Source organism: Rattus norvegicus, chromosome 2 (assembly GCF_021556685.1).
Source record: "Rattus norvegicus strain SHRSP/BbbUtx chromosome 2, alternate assembly SHRSP_T2T, whole genome shotgun sequence".
Classification (NCBI taxonomy): domain Eukaryota; kingdom Metazoa; phylum Chordata; class Mammalia; order Rodentia; family Muridae; genus Rattus; species Rattus norvegicus.
In genome coordinates, this window is record NC_141535.1 from 16,308,195 (window position 1) to 16,333,426 (window position 25,232).

The window sequence follows — 25,232 nt, forward strand, 5'->3', positions numbered from 1 at the left end:
AGCACAGGAAAGGGAAAGAAGAGAATATGGAGAAGCTGTGAACAGTAGGAACATCAAGATTCAATGAGAGGTAATCAGTGCTACTCAGTCCTCAGGCTTCCTGGCCCAAAGTAACGAGTCATAAATGAGTCCTATTCCTTTAAAAAAATGCATGTTCCACGGCTGGAGAGATGACTTAGTGGTGAAAGAGGATCAACGTTAAGTAAACACATGGCAATTCACAAATGTTTGTAAATGCGGCTCCAAGGAGCTGGCATCCTTATACAGACATACATGTAAAATAAAAATGAATCAATAATTTTTAAAAAGAATCCATGCTTCTTTTATATATGATGTTTTGAATGTGGGCATTATCTTTAAATTTACAAAATAATCCTTTGTATCCAGTTTTCTCACAGGTATCTTGTACCAGGCTAACATATCCATCACAATTAAGAGCAAATGGTGATACAGTATTATTAACCCAACTCTGGGCCCCACTGAGATTTCTTTAGTTACCTAATGTCATCTTCTCTGTTTAGGCTTCAATCCAGGACATTTCTGTTCATTCTGGAGTTTCCTTAGGCCCTAGACTGTGACAGTGTCCAGACTTTCCTCCTTTTCAATAGCATTGGAGCTTTGTGGAGTTACTAGTATTTTGTAGAAGTAGTCCATCCTCTGCTACTATAAAGTTGGGAAAGCAACACAAGCAAAGCGCCATTGCATATCCTTTATAAGACAGAGTGTAGGCCACAGTTAAGAAGAGTGGGACTTGCATCTCTTAGAGGAAAGTATAGGTCAATTAACTTGAATTCTTACATACAGGACATATAGATATGTAGCCATTTTACGTTGTTATAGATTCATGTTTGCCAATTTGGGACACTTTTGATTAACTGCTTTGTCCTTTTGATGTGTCCACAATGGTGTGTTTTGATATGGGTTATTTGAGCATGTCTTACTTTCTGGATGTTCTGGGGGTCACTGTCACCTTGGGATTTTCCTGCCGTAATCCCAGAGTTGGTCATTTCTCTACGTAGTTCTTTCTCCTCTATTTGGAAACTGATATTAAAAGATCTGGACACCAGGAGTGCTAGTCACAGCTGGAGTGTCCGACTTCAGATTTAGTTTTCATTTACTTTTTCTAACATTTCTTCTTAGTCATTTGTGTTTTCTCTTTTTAAAGATTCTCTCTTTAGTTCCATATGTTTCATTTCAGACCCTGGGACAAGGGACTGAGGTGCACATTTTATATATTAAAGCAGGTTCTCCCAGCACCCCTCAGTCCTACTTGGCATACCCTGCCCCCCACATCCCTGAACTTTCCAGCCCATGGACTAGGATTCTCTCTGTGTGTCTGTCTCTGTCTGTCTCTGTCCCTCTATCTCTGTCTCTCTCTGTGTGTCTCTCTCTCCCTTCTCTCTCTCTCTCTCCCCTCTCCCTCCCTCTGTCCTCTCTTTCTCCCCTTCCTCTCTTTCCATGTGTTTCTAGCCAGCCTCTTCCTCTCTCTCTCTCTCTCTCTCTCTCTCTCTCTCTCTCTCTCTCTCTCTCTGTGCCCTTCTCTGACCCTTCTCTTTGATGCTCTCCTTTATTGCAAAAAAAAGTTTCCATGGTGAGGAATACTTATTTATTTATGAGTATAAAGATACATATTTGCAATGTAGTTAGGGATTGTGCTGGTTTAATATAGTGGTGGTTGTCAATTCTTCTCCTATCCATGACTCCTCATCCTTGGAGTTAGCTTGATTTCCAGTTCCAGGCATGAAACTACCTGTTGTTGAAAGATCTTAAACCCACTGGGGTTTTTGTCTTCCATTTTTTTCTTACGTTTGTTCCTGCCTTAGAAATGTTAAATAGATGAAATTATATAATACATATCCCTTTTAGAATGTCTCCTTCCAGTTAATGATATGCACTTACATGCTATCCTTGTATTTTCATGACTTGGTAGCTCATTCATGTCTGCTGGTAATTAGTATTTTGTTTTGCAGATATATAACAGTTTGTTCATTATTTATCAGAGAGACTTTTGATAATACTAGGTATCAAACCGAGGGCAAGCATTCTACCTTTGAGATATATTCACCATCTTCATTTTTAACTTAAAAAACAAAACAAAACAACAACAGCAACAACAAAAATTAGAATAGCTGTAGAGATAGATCAACATTTAAGAGTCTGAAGAACTCGAGTTGGCGCCCACATGTTGGCTCAAAATCAACTGTGACTCTAGCTCCAAGACATCTAATGTCCACTTCTGGCCTCTGACCATACCCACATTCATAAATAAAAATTAAAATAAATAAAAGATGTTCCATCCATTTACATGTAAATGTTATTATTGTACTTTGTTTCCAGCTGAAGAGATTTGCAAGAAAATGGTATCTTGAGTAAGGTAACCTAGACCAAGAAAGACAAACATTGCATATCCTCATTCATATGTAGATCTTAGATTTAAATCTTTAGACTTGTGTGTTTAATTTGGAGTACCTGTAGAATCCAGGAAATAGAAAGGTTCTATTCATAGAGAGAGGGGAAAAAGTCTTAAAGGAAGTAGATAGTAGGTCAGGAGATATATGGTGGGGGAAAAGGAAAGTAATATGAATGAAGACTTAAGTTAGGAGAAGGATAGCAGAGTGGGGCAGAGGAGAGAATTGCAGGAGGAGATTTGAAAAAGCCAGGTGAAAACTTAAGAGTGTGTGTGTGTGTGTATGTGTGTGTGTGTGTGTAATTATATATACATATATGCACATGTAGATATACATTATGAATATATAAATTTAATTGGAGTCATCCTACTCATACGATTTATGTTATCTTCCCTTAACTTGTCTGATGTGTCCCAGATACTCCCAAAACAGTGCAGGCTATTACCATTGTTGTCAGTTGCCCATCAAAATCTAATGGTAAGAATAAATTGTTGAATACACCACAACATTGGTCACAGGACATGGAGATTAAGTATTTACTAAGCTTGCTACATATTGGCAGGTCCTCAAAGTGCTGGAACATTGTATACAAGCTGCTAGAGAGCGACCAGGCATCAAGACTCTCACCAAACTCTGAGACTGTGAACTGCAATAAGAACCAGCATGGCTCGATGTGCCCATAGGTTCAATGGTAGGATGAATGTTAGGGTGGGAACAACCAACTGCTTTGTTATTGGACTTAAGGCTGGCTATACAGGCCTCCTAGTATACAGAGGAAGCTCATGCCTTGTGCTGTAAATCTGGCTGAGAACCTATGAATAGCAGCACACAGACCCCAGGAATGAACCTACTGTATTATTTTATTAAATAATGTCTTAGAGTTTGTAGTGCTGTGATAAAAACACAATAATCAAAATAAATGTAGGGAGGGAAGAGTTTACTTCATCTTACTGCTTGGAGTCTATCGTCCAGAGATGTCAGAACAGGAACTGAAGGCACAAAACTAGAGACAGGAACTCTTGTTGTCTTCAGGCAATCTGCTCTCATTTTCTCACTTGGGGCTCCCCCTTTTCAAACACTTGTATCAAGTTCACATAAAACTTGCTAGCATGTGCTATATTATTATGCTACCCTCAGAATTTGCACTTCCCTACCTGTAGATTCTAACAGCTCACAGACTTAATCAGGTGTTTCCTGTGTAATAGATGACAGTAAAAGCCGAAACTCACAACCAGTAAATAATTCTAGAGTTTAATTATAGTGGCTGCGAAGTTCTCGGCCACAAATGGAACATGTACATCATGCCCCTTCTTCAGTGCTCAGGTCTATTATAAAAGGAAGAGGACTGATTGGAAGAGCCAGAGATTTTGAAGGACTCCAACTGAAAAGTGTCTTCTGGTCTTGACAGGACTGTTACACTAATGAGCTCACTTCAGCTGTGGCTATCTGCACAAAACTCATACAAGATTAAGCCATTCTAACATAGAAATATTAATGAAGCCTGTCTCAGTTTTGGTTACTATTCCTGTGAAGAAACACCATCACCAAAAGCATGATGGGAAGGAAAGGGTTTATTTGGCTTACATATAGCAAAAGTTCATCATCAAAGGTAGTGAGGACAAGAGCAGTGTAGGAACCTGGACGCAGGAACTGGTGTAGAGGTTATGAAGGATAATGCGTGCTCAGCCTGCTTTCTCCTAGAGCCACCATCCCAAGCATTGCACCATTCAGAATGTGCTACACTCCCATCCCCTATAAATCACTAATTAAGAAAATGCCCTAGAGCCACATCTCATGGAGGCATTTTCTCAGTTGGAGTTCCCTCTTTTCAGATAGTTTGTGGGTCAAATTGACAAAGAAGTACCCAGCACAACCCCACCCAACCAGTTGAAGAGCTATAGATATTTGATGGCTTCTGAGGAAGGGAAAGGACATTTTCTTGAAGGGTTGTGACTTCTGGTTGGTTCAGTGGATGTAATTATATAAAGAGTATATGGACAGCGCAATGTGCTAGTAAATGTGTGTGTGTGTGTGTGTGTGTGTGTGTGTGTGTGAGAGAGAGAGAGAGAGAGAGAGAGAGAGGGAGGAGGAGGAAGAAGAAGGAGAAAGTTGAACGTTGGGTGGGGTAGGGAGGTGCAGTAGATATGAAAGAAGGTGAGGGTGGATATGGTCAAAATACATTGTAAAAATTTTTCAATGAATTAAAAAATATTTACTTAGCTTAACAATCAAATAAGGAAAATCATGTGTAATTTTTTCTAAAATTTGGGTGTGTGCTCTTTAAATTTTGTTTTGTCTTTGAGGTTATAATAAAACTGCATCATTTCCTCACTCTTTTGTGCCCTCTAGTCCCTCTTGTATAATCCCATCTTTGCCCTTGTTTTGTGGCCTCTTTTTCTTTAGTTGTTGTTACATATTTAATTGTTGTTGTATACAACATGCATAGTCTATATTATGTTACTCATATTTGTTGATATTGAAAAAACAATTAGTGTTCTCTTCCCTAGGGAAGACTATTTCTTTGTAGTCAGCATTCTTTAGTTGTGTGTAGTTCCTTGGATAAGCCTGAGGTCTTTTAAACTGTGTATATTGGTTCATCCTTGTTTGGAAACAATATTAGTGACACTTCCTGGTTGGACCCTCTCTATCATTTCTGGGAGACCCAAACTGATTGAAAACATCCTGCTCTGGTAGCTTATAAAATCTTTCTACTTTCCTGTTCAACAATGATCTCTGAGCCTTAGATGTAGGAGTTGTGGTATAGATAAATTAGTTGGATAATAGAATTAACCAAATTGTTAATTCTGGTCAATTGTGATATTTTGTATCAGTCTCCATCTGATGCAAAGAGAATTTCCTTTGATGAAAGCTAAGAACTATACTTATCTGTGAGTATAAAGATAACAGCCTAGAATGTAATTAGAGGTTATGCTGGTTTAGTAAAGTGGTTATAGAACAATTCTCCTCCAAGATCTATTACTTCCCTAGCCCTGGGGAGTTGGCTAGGTTTCCAGTACCAGGCATGATCTTCCTCTTGTTCAGTGGAGCAAAGTCCATTTAAAGCTGTTGGTTACCAAAAGTATGAGTGCCACTATTGTACCCTTAGGATTATCAAACCATGCTTGTCATTGTGATTTAATGTTACCAGAGGTAGGTAGGACTGGTGTTTGCTTCCCGCCCTTGGAAGCTTGCATGGTACCTTCTGGTACCATGAAAGCTAGTCTTTAGGAAGAGTCTTCTGTATCAAATACAGGTCGTCTTGGTCCTGTCTCTGAAGTGCAAAGTGGCTTCAGTAGTAGGGGCTTACTTTCAACTTCTGCAGGGCAACCATGGACAGTAGCCTATAATGTTTTGGAAGTCTCTTGTACAATTGTTACCAACAACTCAAAGAAGGACTTCTCGAACTTTGTGTTGGGGTTTGTTTATTTTGTTGTTGTTGTTGTTGTTTGTTTGTTTGTTTGCTTGCTTTTGATAGTCTATGACTTAGGGCAATAGCCACTAGAAAATTTTCACTTAAACTATGTATGTGCATGTATAGCAGATTTACATACATTATATGTATTTTCAAGTACAAAGTTAATAGTGTGATTCTTCTAACTTTTTCAGACATCCTTTCTGTTGTTATCTCACCATCTGAATTTAGCTTCTCCCTTCCTAATTACAGCCCACACCTTTCCATTTATCCTTCAGATCACTGGAACCTCAACATCACACATTCTCTTTCATGTGAGATGCCTATCTCCAAATCTTTAAATGTGAGAGTATAACCTTGAATAAGTGTACATTTCTTTTTAGCACGGTCTTTTCATAGGAAGGGCAAAATGTGTCAGCTGGATTCTTTTTTATCCATTTCTTTCATAGTTATAGTCATATAGCTATGTCCTATTATATATTGTTGGCTATTTTCATAATCCTTCAATACTCTGTCTCATCTTTACACATACTACTATAGACTGCTTCCAAGGGCCTAGTTCCCTTAACTGTACATTTTTATTAATTTAAATATAAGGTAATCTCATTCTTACATTGTTAATGTGAGAAATAAAATAGCAACTTCATTGTTGCTTCATGAGAATCCATACAGAGGTAGAATTTCTTCCTTTTCTTTCTTTAAAAACATTATTCTATTTAACTTTAGCTATACTTCCAATATTTTAGAGCTGCTTGACCTATTTCCTAGTTACCCTGATATTTTCTTTTAAGGTTTTGTTTAGAGAATTGATTCCCAAACTTTGCTGTATATCAGAATCTCAGACAAAGAATATACTGGCCCGGTTTCATTAAATTAGGATAGGACCTGGGTCTTTGTATTTTTATCAAGATCCCCAGTATTTTTGATTGCACTAAAATTTGAGAAACACTGGGTTGGTATTTGGAGAAAAGGTGAGAGTGAGGCAGTCCTCTCCAGCTGAGGGCCACTTTAACCTTGAATAGGGAACACATCAGTCTGTCTAGACACTGACAATAGCTTCAGAGGCCAGGGCTGCTCTTACTAAGTTCCCAACCCAATACTTTCCTGGGGTTTGTGTGTAAGATTTTTGTCTAGAGCTGAAGTTGAACATCAGTAGAATATTTTTACGGCACAAGATACTATTTTTTTAAATGGCTTATTCTACAGAGCTCACCAAATGAACATTTTTAAGCCATCTGAACTCATTGAATCAGGTTAAATTAAAACTGCTAAAAGATGTGCCTCGGAATTTGCATTTTAAAAAGGACACTATAACATATAGAGCAGACAATCCATACATCTTTTCTGATTGCTGGTTCACCACTTTTCTATACAATAAAAATCAAATGGCAGTTATTTATTTATTTGTACAACAAAGCACCAACCTAAGTTGAGAAGAGCGCTTTCCGCGGTACTAATGCTTTCTGTAACAAGAAAGCCAACCCCAAGTGTTCGTATGCTTTGTGTTCTAAACTATGGCCAATATTCAATATAGCTCAAGAAGGCACTGCATCCCTCCAAAGAGAAACTTCTTTACATCAAAACATTATTTGCATATTCATAAGATTCCATCTTCAGGCACAGAGATGAGCTCTTTTTCTTGCAAACTCTTGCATCAATAGAAATCTACAAATATGCATCAAGAAAAATAAGTAAGGATATTAAGTGGAAAAGGGTTCTCTCACTGGTGTACAGTTTTGTATCAGGTAAAGAGTATGCTTGCTTGATTACAAAGTAAAATCTGAAATGGAAATAATTGCATTCATAGTTCATATAAATACTTAATAAATGTTATTACCAATAATTTCTAATAGAAATGAGAGAACTTAGAGTAACTGTTGGAATTTTTGGAAAAATAGGATAGTGTAGCTTTTTAAAAAAATCCTTAAATTTTATCAGAGGGCTTTTTTTTAAATAAAATTATCACATGAAAACACAGTTCAAAGCACTTTACTTTTTCAAATGTCTCTCTAAACTCAATTGTAATCCAGAAATTTTCCAGTGAAAATAAAAATATGAAATGTTTGAGCCTTCTTCACCAGAAACCACTTATGATATTCATTTCACCAGTCACAAATGGGCATTGGAGGAAAGAGTTCCTTAAATTTTTGCTTTGAGGATAACTTTGTATCACCATGAGGCAAATCATTTTTTAAGAAAAATTTAAATTCAACCTCTTAATTTCATTTTCTCCATATTTGGATGTAACTATCTCTTTTTTGCTGGGTCTTTGTATGGTTTAGGTATAAGTGTATTTGTGGCTTCATAGAAGGAATTAGGTAGTGTTCCTTCTGTTTCTATTTTTTGGAATAGTTTGGAGAGTATTGGTATTAAGTTCTATGAAGGTCTGATAGAATTCTGCACTAAACCCATCTTGTCCTGGGCTTTTTTTGGTTGGGAGACTTTTAATGACTGCTCCTATTTCTTCAGGAGTTATGGACCTGTTAAATGGTTTATCTGATCCTGATTTATCTTTGGTACCTGGGATCTATCTAGAAAATTGTCCGTTATATCCAGTCTTTCCAGTTTTGTTGAGTATTGTTGAGATTACTTTTTAAGTTGCAAAATTAAAAAGACATTAAAACTCTATTAATTAAATTCAATAGGATATTACATTAATATGTAATATTATATACTTAGAAAATAGAAGAAAACATGCATTTGAGAGGGGTACCTGGAGGGAAATCAGAGAGAATCTGGAAGGGTCAGTGAAGGATGGATATGGTAATAATACATTGTACCCTTCTATGAAATTCTCAAAGAATAAAAAATACACAAAACCTGCAAAGGCATTTCAATGGGGGAAATGTGTTGCAAACATTTCACAGGGGGCAGTAGGTAAGCCACTCTGAGTTTTTCTCCAGGTTTATAGGCTTTCATAACAAAGGGTATGGAGACTACACTGAGAACTTCATCAGTTAGAGCCCTCTCATGTGTCTGTGCTGGGAAAGGGTAGGTGTCTCACAGAAAATTTTGACATTTCTCATGATGATAACAACTTCCATGGTGAATATTAGCTGAGAGCATACTTCAAAATACTTTGAAACATCATCCTTGGGAGCAATCATGGAGATTTGTTTGTTAAACGAATTTGTGCCCACAAAGTCAGAACCTCAAGGACATGTGGCCATTCAGGACATTTATATACTTTAATACAACCCCTCAATAAAAGTTTTCCTTGTGATTGCTTTAAGCCTGGTGGTATATAATCTTTTCATATGACAGTGCACTTTTCTGAGCTGGAAGTAAACATTGAAAATGTTCTCAGAGTTAATTTGAGTTCTGCCCAAGTTTTCACTCAGAAAGTTCTTGTGAGCATGATCAGGGGTCCATGGGAAGAAAAATGTCATAGTCTACTTTAAGATTGAACAAATCTAAATCTGTAGAACAGTTCATCTTAGAAGACCATGTGCCTTTTAGTCAGAGCTAGGAATTGAAATGCCCTAAAAGATCAGGACAATTTGACTGTTCTCCTTTCTTTTTCTTCTCCCCCTCCCTCCTCCTCTTTTAGATGTGAGACAAAATGGTAAACCTATTGTTGAGAAGAAGCAAAAGAAACTTGTTCTAAGTGGTGTTATTTCATTTTCAGATTCAGTTTAATCACAGGGAGAAACTAAATTCAAGGTTTAGGCTCCAGGGGTGCAGAAGCCTTCCCTATAGCTCAACAGCTTCTGTTCCAAACAGTTTTCTGAGTCCAGACATCTCAACTTCTCCATCTTGCTGGCAGGGTAAACAAGTTCATGTTTCCAGGCCTAGGAACAAACACCTACCCTACTTTTCCAAATGTTTTCTTAATTGTCTATTAACTGAAAAATAATATAGAATTGCTGTTACATAAACAAAGGTGCATAAATTATTAAAAATATATATAACTAATTGTCTGCTATCTCCTAATTAACTATATGCAGTTGACCCACTTCTTTGTCCCCTTATCACTCTAAGCTCCAGACCTAATGTCTAGAAGAATGAATTTAGGAAGCCAGGTTCCCTGGATAGAGCCTAGTCTCTGGTATTCCCTTGCTTAAACCATAATATCAAAATACAATTGGATAACACTGCGTCTCCTCCTAGCTCCCCAATTGCTTTGTGTTCCCGTCCTTTAAAAATATTGTCCAATCTCCCTTTGGGGATGTGAGTAAGATTCTGAACTGGCCACCTTCCTGAATGCTCAGCAAATAAAGCTTGCGTATGTATTTCAGCTTCCATATCCGAAGTGAGTTTTCTTGGCTTCCACCCTGAATCCAACAGTATAGGTAAGTGTCTTCTCAGTTCAAAATAACTTTTTACAAGAGATTAATATGCTTCATGAAATATATGATATACATTTAAAAGTTGTGTGTATGAGTGTTTGGCCTGCATGTATGTTTGTGCACCATGTCTATTCAGTGCTCTTGGAGGCCAGAAATGAGGATTAGGCTCCCTAGAACTGGAGTTACAGTCAGCTGTGAGCTACCACTGCGATGCTAGGAATTCAACCCAGGTCGTGTGGAAGAGCAGCAAGTTCTCTCAGCCACTGTGTCACCTCTCCTGCCTGGCGCATGTCTTCGTCACTCCTTCACGTTGTCTGAATTTTCACACTGGCTGTCCTTGTGACTAATACACATCAACTTTCACCTCTTCACGGCTTGAGAGGTCATTTCTTTATAGCTCTGGATTATTGCCTGTGGTTTATACAGTTTGTACATTCACCTACTGAAGTAAATCCAAATTTTGGCAATTTTTAATAAACCTGCTGTAAACATCCATGCAGAGGTTATGTGTCAACGTAAGTTTCCTTCCTTCTGAGGAAATACCTTAGTCATAAGAGCAGTTTCAGTTATGTGACACTGCTACCTGCTTTGCAGTGTTCAGCATTTCATCTTGTCACCGTAAGGTAGGTGAGTGTGTGTGTGTGTGTGTGTGTGTGTGTGTGTGTGTGTGTGTACAAATATATGCTACTTGTACATACGTGCTAGCAAAGGCGAGAAAAGGGCTTTAGATCACTTGGAGTTATAAACAGTTGTCATACTTGGAAAGAACATGGGTCCACTGGAATTCTAGTGACATCAGAATTCTGGTATTTGGGTGCTCTGATAGATGCCATGCACTTCATTCTGGCTCTACTTTGCATTTTCCTGATGCTGCTCTGCGGTATGGAGTATCTTTTCATTTCCTTATATAGCCCATACATGCATTCCATACATGCATTCTATACATGCATTCTATACATACATTCCACACACACATTCCATATATATCCCTTGTTGGTAAGTTGACTAATAAGATCTTCTATCTGTTTAAAATTAGATTGCTTTTTATTTTCAGAATGTATTAATTGGACCAAGTAATGTATCTCACTGTGGCATTTCCATGCTCGTGCATAGTAATGTACTATAATCATGTCTAGTCCTTACAGTGACCTCTCGTGTTCTTTCTAACACTCTCAGTCCCCTCCATATCCTCAATAGGTCCAGTCTTATTTTCATGTCATTAGGTCATTCTTTTTTCTTTTTAAATTCCATATTAGAGAAAAGACATGCTACTTGTCTGAGTCTGGTTGATTTGGTGAATGTGATGATCTCCAATTCTATGTTTCTGTTAAAAAGATATACATTTATTCTTCATGACTGAGTAAAATTCCATGTGTATATTTGCCGCATTTGTCTTACTCTTTCACATATTGATGAGCACATGGACTGGTTCCAGCACATGGTTCCAGCACATGTGACTTTTGCCGCAGTAACTACAGATATCTAAATCTCTGGAGAAGTTGACTAATGCTTTGGGGGAAAATGACCAGAAGTGGAGCAGCTGGACCACGTGGACATTTTGGTTTTATTTTTTTAAGACAGCTTTCTATATCTGCTGGGCATCACATGAAGGCAAATTTTTCCCCTCCTCCCTAATAAATCACCATCAGAACCTGTTTCTTTTCTTTTCTATCTTTATTTTTCTTTTCTTTCTTTCTTTCTTTCTTTCTTTCTTTCTTTCTTTCTTTCGGGGGAGATAGGGTGGGGTGGGGATTGTTTTGTTTTGTTTCTTGAGACAGTGTTTCTTGGTGTAGCCTTCAGCTGTCCAAGAACTCACTCTGTAGGCCCGGTTGAACTCAAACTCACAGAGATCCACTTGCCTCTGCCTCCATAGTGCTGGGATTGAAGGCATGGATATATTTACTTAATGAGAGCCACCACGAGTAAAGCTAGAATCTCTGTTTAGTTTTGGCTTTTATTTCCCAGATGGCTAAAGCAGTTGAACCTTTTTTTTAATGTAGTTATTTGGCACTTGAACTTCTTTGGGGAAGTTTATTTCTTCACTTAATACTAGGTTATTTGTTATTTTATTAGTTTTTGACCTTTTGCAGTATTCTGAATATTAATATTTGGTCAAAAGTCAGAGGTGGCAAAGACTTTTTCTATTTTGGAGGCTTTTCTGTGAGAAAATTTTCTTAAGTAGATACATCCAATTTACTAATTTAAAAGAGACTATTTTATTTTAATTTATGTGTCTGCTTGTGTTTCTGTGTATGCGTGTGAGTGTCTTTGGAGGACAGTAAAGCAGGCTGGGTCTCTAATGTACCTACAGGTAGTCGTGAGCTGCCTGATATGGATGCTAGGAACCTAAGCTCCAGGACTTTTCAAGAGAAGCGTGCACTGCTGAGCCATTTCTCCAGCCTCCTGTTGATCAGTTCTTGCAGTTGAAGGCCTTTTAAGAAAGTTATTGCATATGCTCAGTATGTAAAATGTTCCCTCTGTCTTTATCCAGCCATTTTCATAGTTTCAGGTTATACTTTAGGGCCTTGGGTCTAATTTGAGCTAATCTCTGTACAAGGTAAGACTCGAGAATCTAGTTTCTGTCTTCTTCAAGATATCCTGCTTCTTTTTCAGAAGCACTTATTAAAGCGTTCCCTCACCATCCACTATGCATTTTTGGGCACTTTATCAAGAATCAGATAGCTCTAGTTGCATGAGTTTGGAGATTATTTTTGTTTTTATATTTTTATTTTTTTTGTAATTTTGGTGTGTATGTGTGTGTGTGTGTGTGTGTGAGAGAGAGAGAGAGAGAGAGAGAGAGAATATATGCTACATGTACATACATGCTAGCAAAGGGCAGAAAAAAACTTTGAATACCTTGGAGTTATAAACAGTTGTCATACTTGGAAAGAATGTGGGTCCACTGGAAAATCAGGAAATACTCTCAGCTGTTTAGCCATCTGTCCAGCTTACATGCTCTCTTTTACTGTCCATATATATATGACCTTGTGGCAATACCAAACCAATTTTGTTACAATGGCTCTATAGTATAGTTGGAGATAGAAATTGTGATACCAGCACTGCTCCTATGATTCAGGACTTCAGGATTTTGCCTGCAGGAAGAACATTTAGTGTTCCATATGAAATTTAGGGTTTTTGTTTGTTTTTTTGCTAAAAATAAAATCCATTGTAATTTTGATGAGTCTGTAAATGGCCTTTGGTTTTCCTTTCTTTTCTTCTTTCATCTATTCCTCCCTCTTTCCTTCCTCTCTCCTCCCTTTCTCCCTTCCTCCCTTCTCCTTCTTTCCTCCCTCTCTCCCTTCCTTCCTTCCTCCCTTCCTTCCTTCCTTCCTTCCTTCCTTTCTTCCTTTCTTTTTTGTTTGCCTGCTTTCTTGACTAGGTTTGTATTCTGGGTTTGGTTTTTAAGCAAGTTTGTTATTTGTATACTGAAAGGCTAAATTGTATGCTGAATTTGTGTACTGCTACTTTATTGGAAGTAGCAGGTTATCAGCTCTAAGAACTATCTGGTGAATTTTAACTGTTGCTTTGTTTTGCTTTTACCCAAGTCTAAGGCCATATCATCTGCAATTAGGGATAATTTCATTTCATTTTCTATTTGAAATCCTTTTATTTCTTTTTCATATCATATTATTCTTGCTCGGCTTCTAAACACTGCATTATATTTGAAGAGAGAAGGTGAATATTCTTATTTCATTTCTAATTTTAGAGGAATTTTCTCAATGGTTTCACATTAAGTATAGAGGCCTTTTAAAATACTAAGTTATGGTCTTTTGTTCCTAGTTTCCTTCCTGTCTACCTTCCTTCTTCCCTCCTTTTCTCCATCTGTCCTTTCCTTCCTCTCTTTCTTTCCTTTTTCTTGTGACTGAATTTCAGATTGAACCTAGAGATGCTGCATGCTCAATGCTCTATCACTGAGCCTCAACCACAGCCTTGTTCTAGTCTCTTCTAGCTTTACCATGAAAAGACGTTGAATATTGTCAAAGGATTTTCTACACCTACTGTCTTGTGAGCTTGATGTTGACTCCATTTATGTACATGCATTGATTTAAGTTGGATATATTACTAAGTTTCATATACTGATTTGTATACATTTATTCTAGAAATTTTAGAATCTTACCTTCATTGTTTTAGTGACCTGCTTATCATGCAAAAACTTATTGTTTAAGCCCCAGGAGCTCTCAAAGTTTCTATACTATATTTTATGGTCTGATAAAATGTAAGATATATATTTAAAATTTTTAAGAACTAAAATTTTGTATATTTTGAAGAAAATTCTATGAGCTTCTGGAAAAAAACCATTTGTTTTATGCAATACAACGTAATCAGTTGTTGAATGTGGCAGTCTTTAGATTTGTTATTTCCTCTATGATGTGTTTTTACTCTGATTGGCCCTGGGTGACTAGAATTGAAGTTGGGGTTTTGAAATCCCACACTATTATTGTGTCCTAATCTATTTATCTTTTTATCTTTTGTCTTTAATGGTAAGTATTCCTATCTCAGGCTGTCCTGGAACTCATTATGTAGCCTGGTCTTGAGTTTACAATCCATCTATCCTGGCCTCCAAAATCTCTGGCTCTCCTGGTTGTCCTTTTATCTTAAGTAATTCTTGTCTTACTAAACTGATGAACTAGTGAGCAATGGATATGTACTTAGAATTGTTTATCGTCAAGATAGATTTCTTCCATTTATTAGTATATTGTGGTCTTCTTAATCTCTTTTTCTTCTTTTGGCTTTGTGGTGTAGGAGGTAATGTTGACATTTAAAATAATTTTTATGAGCAGTGGTGTTAACTTATTATTAAAGAATTGAATTTTTAAAAAGTCAGTTATAGTGATAAATACATGTTATCCCAGCACTTGGAAAAGATAAGCAGGGGGATCATGCATTTGAAGTTAGCCTGAGATGAACAATAAGATCCTGCCTGAAAATAAACCAAATAAAAAGTAACATCAGTACATGTAGTGTGGTCTAAATGCATAGTACTTATAGAGAGTGTACTAGCCTATAGCCATATTCTAGGTTTTCTGTGTTCACGTACTCATCAAAATCAGAAACTTCAATCCTGAAACTTCCATTTATACTACATACCTGATGCAATTGTACTATAATTTATTTTTACACCACAAAAAAAAGTGCTAGCACTTTTGCAGTTGCCTCTGGATATCAGCACATAAGGGTTTCTGGCCTGGAGCAGTAAGCTATTCTGTTCAGCTCCATGTGTGTTCAAAGAACAATTAAATGGTCTAAACCCACGTATCTCCATTATTAAGCAGCACATGATTATAGATGCATGTATTCCTTTGATTAAATTTTGAGTTAATGATAGTATGTTGGAGAAGGTAGTTGTTTTTCTGAACTAAGAGTGTTTTCATGGATTGTGGAGTAAAGCTTGCAAAAGTGTAAGACAAAGCGCCAACAAAGAGCCACGGTGACTCTGTTGACATATGCTTCATAGGAGTGGAACCAGCTGTCTTGTGATAGAGTGGGCTGGAGTCAAAACATTGCCAGAGCCAAGAAGATCTATAGAGAGGAAGTGCAGTGGTACTGAGACACTTGTGAATAGTGTCTTAGAGCTCAGAAAGCACAAGTTTGAATTTTCCACCAAGCCACAAAGCATCAAGGTAGATCCTACATGAAAGGGATTGCATATCAGAAAGTCAAAGATATTTAGGTAAGGATGTTAGTAATTGAAATGGACTGGGGAGGATAGACAAAACTCGAGACAGAACCAGAGTACCCTGAGGATAACAAGTAAACAAAAGTGGACTTGAAGCAGAGATGTTCTGATTCAGGCTGAAAACTCTTCATGAACATAGGAACCAATCTCTTGCATGTATTATCTATATGGACATTTTTTGCTAAGGCTAGGCTGGCTTCTCAACTAGAGTGGGAAAAAGATAGCTGCATTTCTTATGCAGTATAAATCACATTCCGCTGATGTATGTCATAAAGGTTCAGTAAAATGACACAGTTAACATTTTATGTGTTTGATAAATTGAATCTGGTATTCTTTTTCTTTCCAGAAGTGTATAAGCCACTATTTTGAGCCAGAGGCAGAGGGGAACTATTTTTCTGCTGGAATATTTTTCTAGAACTGATGGCTTCTACAGCAATAATCAAGATTGCTTTCCCACATAGTTTTATAAGGTACATAGGAGAGTGAGAGTGCTTACTGGCAGACCTCTGTCTAATCAAAATTGTTCCCTTCTGGTCTCAAATGTCATGTCTATGCAGTAGGACTGAAATATCTTCATGTGACCTCTCCTCTTCACCTCTTCTCCTTTTCATTCTGTCATGGATGTTCCTGGTCATAATTTGTTCCTCAAATTGTAGAACACTTATCTAAAACCTACAGCTCAATTGTAGAACACTTATCTAAAACCTACAGCTCAATTGTAGAACACTTATCTAAAACCTACAGCTCAATTGTAGAACATTTATCTAACTGACCTTCTCAATGAGGTTCTGGATTGGATCCTGGAGCCACTAAAGCATACAAAAGGGGAAAATAGAATTATTCTTAAATAAGTTTATTTTTACACTGCTACTTGAATAATTAAGTAGTAGTGATTTTTTTTCTTTTATTTATTAAACTTTAATTGAACCTATGGATCTCTTAGAAGTCCATTGGCAACCAAAATTATAAGGCAAAGAGAATTTAGAGCCTGCCCTCTGAAACTTCAGTTTGAGTGAAAATTTGAGGCAAGAGCATAGACTTACTCCTCAGTGTGATTAGTCTTCTGACCAGGATAGCCACAGGCATTAGAGTCTCTCTGTAGAGAATCTAGCCCTATTTTAGGTATGTTGGAGGGAATAATGACATTAGGGGAAGCTCTGGTCCCATCATAGGGCTGACAATTGGAAAGCCTGTTGGATAATGATATTGAAAAAGGAAAATAAATCTGTAATTGATCAAAGAGAAATTTTATTCACAAGAGTTTCGTTTGTTTTTGTTTTTTGAAATTTTCGAATGATACTATAGTAAGATGTAAACAACCCAACTATATAAGTTTGGAAATATCCGAAAGGTCATACAGAAAGTAGGAGTGAGGGAGTGACTGGAAGTAGTTGGATTTGGGAGACTGAAATTAGCTCATGCCATGAGTATATGACTAATCTTCTGTTTATCAGGGAAGGATGTGAATTACAGAGCATTGTGAGTTCAACATCCAAAGGTTGGGTAAAATTCAAAGGGCTCCAGGAATTGAGACAAGTGTGGTTAAAATTTGATAGTGTTCTGCAGTTTGCCTATATTGGTCAATAGGCACAAAGATTCAGTTAAATATGTATTATAAAAACAAAACTGTAAATTGCAGCATGCATCTGATCATGTTATAAGGAACTAGAGGAAGTCTCAACGAGTCTTATCTAAGTCCTAAGCAATGGTTCTTGGCAATAAACCTTTTTCAGAAATGCAAAATGATGCTGGGCTAGGTAGGAAATTATTAATTGTAGTTATTTTCCTGGTGCTCAGAGATCGGAGGAAGTTTAATCTTATCAACATCTAAAATGAAGCTATTAAAGAAATAAAGGGGTATTTGAGACAAGAAAACAGCCATAAAGTAGAATAAACATGGCGAATTCAAGAAGCATGAGAAATTGACACAATTGATCCTAGGAGTAGTAAGCTGTCAGAGGCTAATGCAAAAGTTTAGAAAGCAACATTCACTTGGATCAAGATGAAGTTGTCAAATACAAAGGTAAGTGTTGCCTGGTAAGATGTAGCAATATTATTTTAAAGGAAAATCTAGGCAATGTGGAAAATCTATCAATCTACCAAAGAGGGTGACTAGAGGAAAAAAAGGACCTGTGCTGAGGAAACAGTTAAAGCAATGCTCAGGTAAGAGAGGGACACATGGTTTGCCTTGAGAGAAGACATCATCGTATTTATATCCAGAAAGTCAAAGGGCAGAATTACGTAAATGGTTCTAAATCAGAGAGGTTGCTATATGGCCACTTAATACTTGGTCACAATGTTTATAGTCATTCTGACAACCGATTATGCTAAGTATATCTGCTGCTAATCCAGAGTCTTAGTTGATTGCTCATTTTGGAATTAAAAATCACTCCAGCAAGTTCTTCTTAGAGGAAAACCTCTAAATTTTCTCAAACGTATACCTCCATTCTAATCTCTCAACCCAGACTCCACAATGGCCTGCCTGCCTGCTGCCTGCAAGAAGTGACCGTCTCAGCTGGTAATATGGCTCAGTAGTATAGAGCGTGTGGAGAACACACAAGGCCCTGGATTTGGTTCCCAGCATTGAAAAATAAAGCGATTACTAAAAACCAAAACCAATATCACATTTCTTCCAAACAAGCATTAATAATTTGGATTGATAGATGTTTAGCATAATGCTGACAATTATAAATATAAAGCCCGTAGAATCTTTATGTTTGTATTGGTGAAAATAGCTAGGAAATGCCCATATAACTAACAGTCAGATATAATTTGCAGATGGCATAGCAAGGAATGAAAAGATAAAAGAATGGATTATTATATCTCCTTCTAGACTAAGTCTCAAATATTTCACATTAGTATGGGTTATTGTATATTGATAGAAATTTAAGTTTGGTATAACATATTGTTTCAACTCTTGTTTATGACACATGTACATGTACCTTGAATGCAAATCATTTAAATATTTGGTATAAAGTTCTAGTCCTTGAAATCTGTTGATGTAGAATGATTGAAATAATTAAGGAAAGCAAGGTAGTAGCTAGTCATCCATAAATAATCTCACTTGTATTTATGTTAGGTACTAGTTTAGTTAATTACAGGGGGGAAAGCCTTATCTAACATCCTGTAGATGTTTTCACAGTTAAACTAAATAGCTAGAAATGAGCAATGTTTGTCTATTTAGATATAGTTTAGATAGACAGGTGGTCCTCAAACACTTCAGAGATCTGAAGAATATGGCATTTAAGATGTGTTAAAAATAAAAGGCTTTTGTGATAGAGAGACCTATGAATTCCTGGCAGTACCACTAATGTACTTGAAAGAAAGATGATGGGTCCTAAAGAAACTCTGTTTGTTGGAAACTGGGCAAAAAACTGACGTTACCTCATCTGCTGACAGTATGCTGTCCAAATTCTGGACAAGTGGGGCACTTGAAAGTCAGCTGACCAACTTTTCTGAGATAAGAAAGGCCAATCCTTCAAAATTCCTGCTTCACAGAAAGGTCTATCAGATATTTTGGGCCTGTTGGCTAAAGATTGGATGCCCTTCCAACAGAGGAATCTTGGGTAACGGTCCAGGTAGCTAGTAATTTCTGTAATTTCTATAATTTTGGAACTGGTGGCTCTGTACTTCTTGTTTACTCAGGCAATATTTATGACAATTGTCTTTATGACAATTCCTAGAACATTTGTCTGGGTTCAGAAAGATTTGAACAAAAACTTTCTTCACCCACACACATTCTATATCCTAGAATATCCACTTCAGTCTATTATATGTGTCTAGTTAGGATAGCCCTTACCTTATTTTAAGTTAATGTAGTTAGAACTAAGAAACATAAACATATTCATGTCTATTTTACAATTTCATCCTAGTAATCATAGAGCCTTGAATCACTACTTGATAGACAAAGAAGCCGAAGGTTCAGAGAAGATACATTGCTCTGGGCCAGGCAGGACTTCTAACTCCTTCACTGCTCTTCCTCAACACTGTCTCCTACTTTTGTTTTCTGATTCTTCATGGAAATAGACTACACAGTCTATTCTTATGACGCGGTAGCAAAATTTCATTACATTCCATAAATCTGTTAGCTAAAGAATGTAATTCCTGTTTAACTTGAGAGCCTGTATGTCTTAAGGCAGACTTGTGCTACAATAATTCCTCTAATTTGTGAGCACATTTTCACATATATTATGCACTTGAAATAAACTAGACACTAACTCCTACTCTGGCATAAATGGAGAAAAAAAGTATCTCTCTAGAGCATTATTCAACATAAAGCTCATGAAATAATTCGCAGAGGCCCAAGGTTCATCCTGCCTAAGCAAATTAAACAATTTTGTTAGCCCTGATGTCTTTTGTTAGAAGTGAAATGTATAACTGTATCGGCTCTGCACTACACAGCATCCAGAAGCCTTTGTTTGCACTCAGCTAGGGCTATTTATACCGCAGGATATTGATATTCTCCTACTTAATAAAAAATATTACAAGTGAAAATAAACATAAGACCCACGTTCTTTTTGTATGCAAAGCCAAAACAAATACAACAGTGATAGAGAATTGCTTATCAACATTTTGGATGTAGCCCTCATTCTTTTTCCATTCTCCTCATGTCTTTAATTTTTGACCAATTACAGTCAGAACATGTCAGAAGATACATAATTCAACACAACCCTTATTATATTACATGCATTTGTCCAAGTTCATGAAAAGCAAAATTGAATAATATTGACGTGGAAATGAAGAGGTAATAAATATACTTTATCCTGCATGGAAGTGTGGTAGAAGCCTCGTCAATGTGGAATGCCATGGAGTTCATATAACAATACCATAATTGCTGTTAAAGGAAGGATGAAGAAATCACCTAGGAATAAATTTAGAAATTCATGCTTTAGATGATATTATGGAAAACTCATTTCTGGAATGCTACTCTAAAGAAAACCTCAGTTGCCCGAAGATTCTGATTAGACCTAAGACAACAGACTTCATTTATATACATAAAATTAAATACACCTCAAAAGGTGGACTTTCTATTTAAGAGCTATTTAAGGTTTATAGAAACATGCCCATGTTTCTTCCTCCTGCCTGTTTTCCTATGGTTAACATCTTGCATTGGGATGGTAAATACATTATAACTGAAGAAGTGACTTTGATATATCACTGAGAATGTTTTTTTTTGGTTCTTTTTTTCGGAGCTGGGGACCGAACCCAGGGCCTTGCGCTTCCTAGGTAAGCGCTCTACCACTGAGCTAAATCCCCAGCCCCCGAGAATGTTTTTTAAAGAAAAGTTTCAGAGTTGTGTAATTTGAAAGAGAGCTGTCCTGGAACTCACTATGTAGCCCAGGCTGGTCTCAAACCCAGAGATCCACATGCCAGAGGCTGTGCCACCATGGCCTGGTTATAGGGAAAAATATTAACAAATATATTTCCACAGGTTTTAAAGATGACTTCCTAAGACTATCTGTTTTTCTTCTACCTCTTTCCCTCCCTCACTCTCTCCCTCCCTCCCTCTCTCCCCTCCTCCCTCCATCCCTCCCTCTTTCCATCCCTCCCTCCACTTCTTCCTGTCTTCCGTTCCTTTGTTTTCCTAGCCCTCTTCTATCATTCTTTTTTTTTTCTTCTTTTTCTGTCTTGTTTAGCACAGGCTGCTGAGGCCTTGATCTTATCCCCAAACTGGTGGCATTGCATGTGTGTGCCATGATATTTGACTCTAGCTGTCTCTTCTCACTCTCCTTTGGTAGGACCACCGGTGTCATTTAGATGAAGAAGAAGATGATGATGGTGATGATGATGATGATGATGATGTAGACTACAAAGAACAGAGATCAAGAAAATAAAATCAACTTTATTTCAATATCTTCAAGTCAGTGAAGCATTCCATTCCTTGAAGTTTTCCTTATATTAGTTGGAAATCTATTGAACCTGTAAGTCCTCTTTGTTACTTTAGCTGCCTCAGTTGGGGTTCCATTGCTCATAAGATAAGTGTTTTGATACCAGTTTCAAAATCCCTATGACATTTTGTTGTTATGGAAGGACATTAAAGTTAACTGCTACAATAACAATTTTGTAAATCTGGAGTTGGGGAGACAACTCAGCGGTTAAGAGTACTGTCTGCCCATGTCGATTCCTAGCACCCACATGTCAACTCAGTACTAACTACATCTCCACTACTAGTTTATCCTGTGCTTTTTTTCTCACCCCCACCATCACCAGATTGTACAGACAAACATAGAGATGAAATACCATGCACATGAAATTTATTTTTAAAAAAAGATTGGGTAAACCATTGGCATTTTCAACAAATTTCTTATTTACTGTCTTCATTTTTCTCTGGGTGTCATATTGACATTATGTTGCAAGTGGTTGTTGATTTTAGAGTGAAATAACCATTCGTGAAGAAATAGTGTCAGTACAGCTAGAAACTTGCAAATTTTGACTGCATTAGTCATTTCTCAAAAAGGCACAACAAAGGAGAGTATAAGAGTTAGAGAAGATGTATAATACAATACTCTTATATAAAGTTAAAAACATAATTAAAGGATCCTTTCATATTCATAGTTGCATGAGACTATCTTAATAAGAAAGCAAGCAAGTCATGAAAGGTTCATGTGTTTGGAACCTTTAAGTTAGTTATAGATTTACGTAATGATACTAACTTCTGCTTTATCTGGTGCTTTTGGAGAAGCTCATTACATTGTATTAAAGCCAACACCAATACAAAAATATTTTTATACAAAAATGTATGTAAAATACATTAATATTTTAGTTTCCCTTTGGAATTAGACATTAGAAAAAGTAACTTAAGTAGGTCACTTAGTTAACAGAATATCTATCTTCTGATTTCCATCTGCACACTGAGCTGTCCCTGTGCTACAGCTCTCTGTGCCTGGATGCTGTTGGGAAAGAGCTGGTCTCCCAGGAGTGCTGACACACCTGAGAGCACAGATAAAACTACCACTTGTGTTCTGACGGACCCACTTGGAGTCCTCAGGACCCAGGAGCTGAAGAGCAGTCTGGGACTGAATCCTTCCAGTTTCCATCTGCATCTGGAGCTGACCCTGTGCCACAGCTCTTGGTACCCAGATCCCACAGGGAGAGAGATGGTCTTCCAGGAGTGCTGAAACACAGAGAGGAGGGTCAAGCTACTGTCAGAGACAGCAAGACCAACTAACTACAGAGATAACCAGATGGTGAGAGGCAAGTACAAGAACCTAAGCAACAGAAACCAAGCCGACTTGGTACATTTAGAACTCAGTTCTCCCACCACAACAAGTCCTGGATACCCCAACACAATGGAAAAGCATGATTCTGATTTAGATCACATCTCTTAATGATGTTAGAGGACTTTATGTAGGACATAAATAGCTCCCTTAAAAAACACAGGACAACACAGGTAAACAGGTAGAAGCCCTTAAAGTGGAAACAAACAAACAAAAATTCCCTTAAAGAATTATAGAAAAACACAACCGAACAGATGAAGAAATTAAACAAAACCAACCATAATCTAAAAATGGAAATAGAAACAATAAAGAAAGCACAAAGGGAGACAACCCTAGAAATAGAAAGCCAAGGAAATAGATTAGGAGTCATAGTCACAAGCATCAAAAACAGGATACAAGAGATAGAAGGGAAAATCTCAGAGGCAGAAGTTACCACAGAAAACATTGACACAACACTCAAAGAAAACAAAAAAACACAAAAAGATCCTAATGCAAAACACTCATGAAATCCAGGACACAATGAGGAGATCAAACTTAAGGATAATAGGTATAGAAGAGAGCAAAGATTCCTAACTTAAAGGGTCAGTAAATATCTTCAACAAAATTATAGAAGAAAACTACCCTAACCTAAAGAAAGAGATGTCCATAAACATACGAGAAGCCTACAGAACTCCAAACATATTGGACCAGAAAAGAAATTTTTCCATAACATAATAGTCAAAAGACCAAATGTACTAAAAAAAAAAAAAGAAAGAATATTAAAAGCAGTAAGGGGAAAAGGTCAAGTAACATATAAAGGCAGACCCATCAGAATTGCACCAAACTTCTCAACAGTAACTATGAAGCTAGAAAATCCTGGACTAATGTCATACAGGCCCTAAGAGAACAGAAATTGTATATTTATGGGCATCTTTTTCTTTAACTTAGGAAATTTTTCTTCTATAATTTGTGGAAGATATCTACTGGCCTTTTAAGTTGGGAATCTTTGCTCTCTTCTATACCTATTATCCTTAGGTTTGATCTTCTCATTGTGTTCTGGATTTCATGGATGTTTTAGGCATGTAGCTTTTTGCTTTTTGCATTTTCTTTGACTGTTGTGTCAACGTTTTCTATGGTATCTTCTGCACCTGAGATTCCCTCTTCAATCTCTTGTATTCTGTTGGTGATGCTTGCATCTATAATTCCTGACCTCTTTCCTAGGTTTTCTATCTCCAAAATTGTCATCTTTTGTGATTTCTTTATTGTTTCTATTTCAATTTTTAGATCCTGTATGGTTTTGTTCAATTCCTTTACCTGTTTGGTTGCGCTATCCTGCATTTCTTTAAAGGAGTGATTCATGTCCTTCTTAAAGCCTTTATCATCACCATCAGATATGATTTTAACCCCAAATCTTGCTTTTCTGGTATGATGGGGTATCCAGGACTTGCTGTAGTGGGATAACTGGGTTCTGATGCTTCCAAGTAGCCTTGGTTTCTGTTGCTTATGTTCTTGTGCTTGCCTCTTACCATCTGGTTATCTTCACTGCCTACTGCCCTAGCTGTCTCTCTCTGGATCCTGTGATCCTGACCTGTCAGAACTCCTCAGAGTCCAGGTGTTTTTGTAATCCTGGGATCCTGGGATCCTGAGTATGTCAGGGCTGCCTCTGAGATACTGAATTCCTGGTGTGACCAAGCTCCTGAAGTCCTGTTCTGTCAGAGCTCCTAGGAATCAAGCTTTCTCTGGATGTTGCAGGAGTGGGTCGGGGGAAGCCAGAGCCCTAAGCTTGCTCCAAACAGAGATAAAAGCTGGAAGGATCCCTGTACTCAAATCCCTTGAGCATGGGAGCTAAACCTTTGGAGGGGAAGACAAATCTGGGAAGCCAGAAGAGACTACACTCTGCCCACATTTCTGACTCCAGAGGAAAACACCTAATGCCATCTGGGACCTCTGTGCACAGGGACCCAGAAAAAGGCATGACAGGCCTTTCTGGTTGACACCCTCACGGAGAGCTCAAAAGCAGCCCCCCCAGGAGCAACTTCAGCCCCGGGACCACAGGTAAGACCAACTTTTCTGCTCCAAGTGACCTGCCTGGTGGACTCAGGACCCACGACCACAGGAACAGCTGAAGACCAGTAGACAGGAAAGACTACATGCCCAAAAGCAGAACAGTCTGTCCCCGTAACTGGCTAAAAGAAAACAGGAAAAGAGGTCTACAGCACTGACCCACAGGCCTATTGGACAGTCTAGCCA

At 37.5% G+C, this 25,232-nt stretch overlaps 1 long non-coding RNA gene across 4 annotated transcripts in view; it reads right to left on the bottom strand.

Annotated features, from left to right (window-relative positions):
• Nucleotides 1-25,232, bottom strand: part of LOC147995966 (uncharacterized) — a 145,207-nt gene that overhangs the window by 11,277 nt on the left and 108,698 nt on the right. For 2 of the 4 annotated variants that reach the window (XR_015673746.1, XR_015673747.1), the window contains exons 3-4: nucleotides 22,717-22,900; nucleotides 21,470-21,592 (exon numbers count right to left, since the gene is read on the bottom strand). This is a non-coding gene — a long non-coding RNA (uncharacterized LOC147995966). Of the gene's footprint in view, nucleotides 1-17,019; nucleotides 20,944-21,045; nucleotides 21,593-22,716; nucleotides 22,901-25,232 lie in introns of those variants that run through there. The other 2 variants (XR_015673716.1, XR_015673721.1) reach the window with 2 other exon arrangements.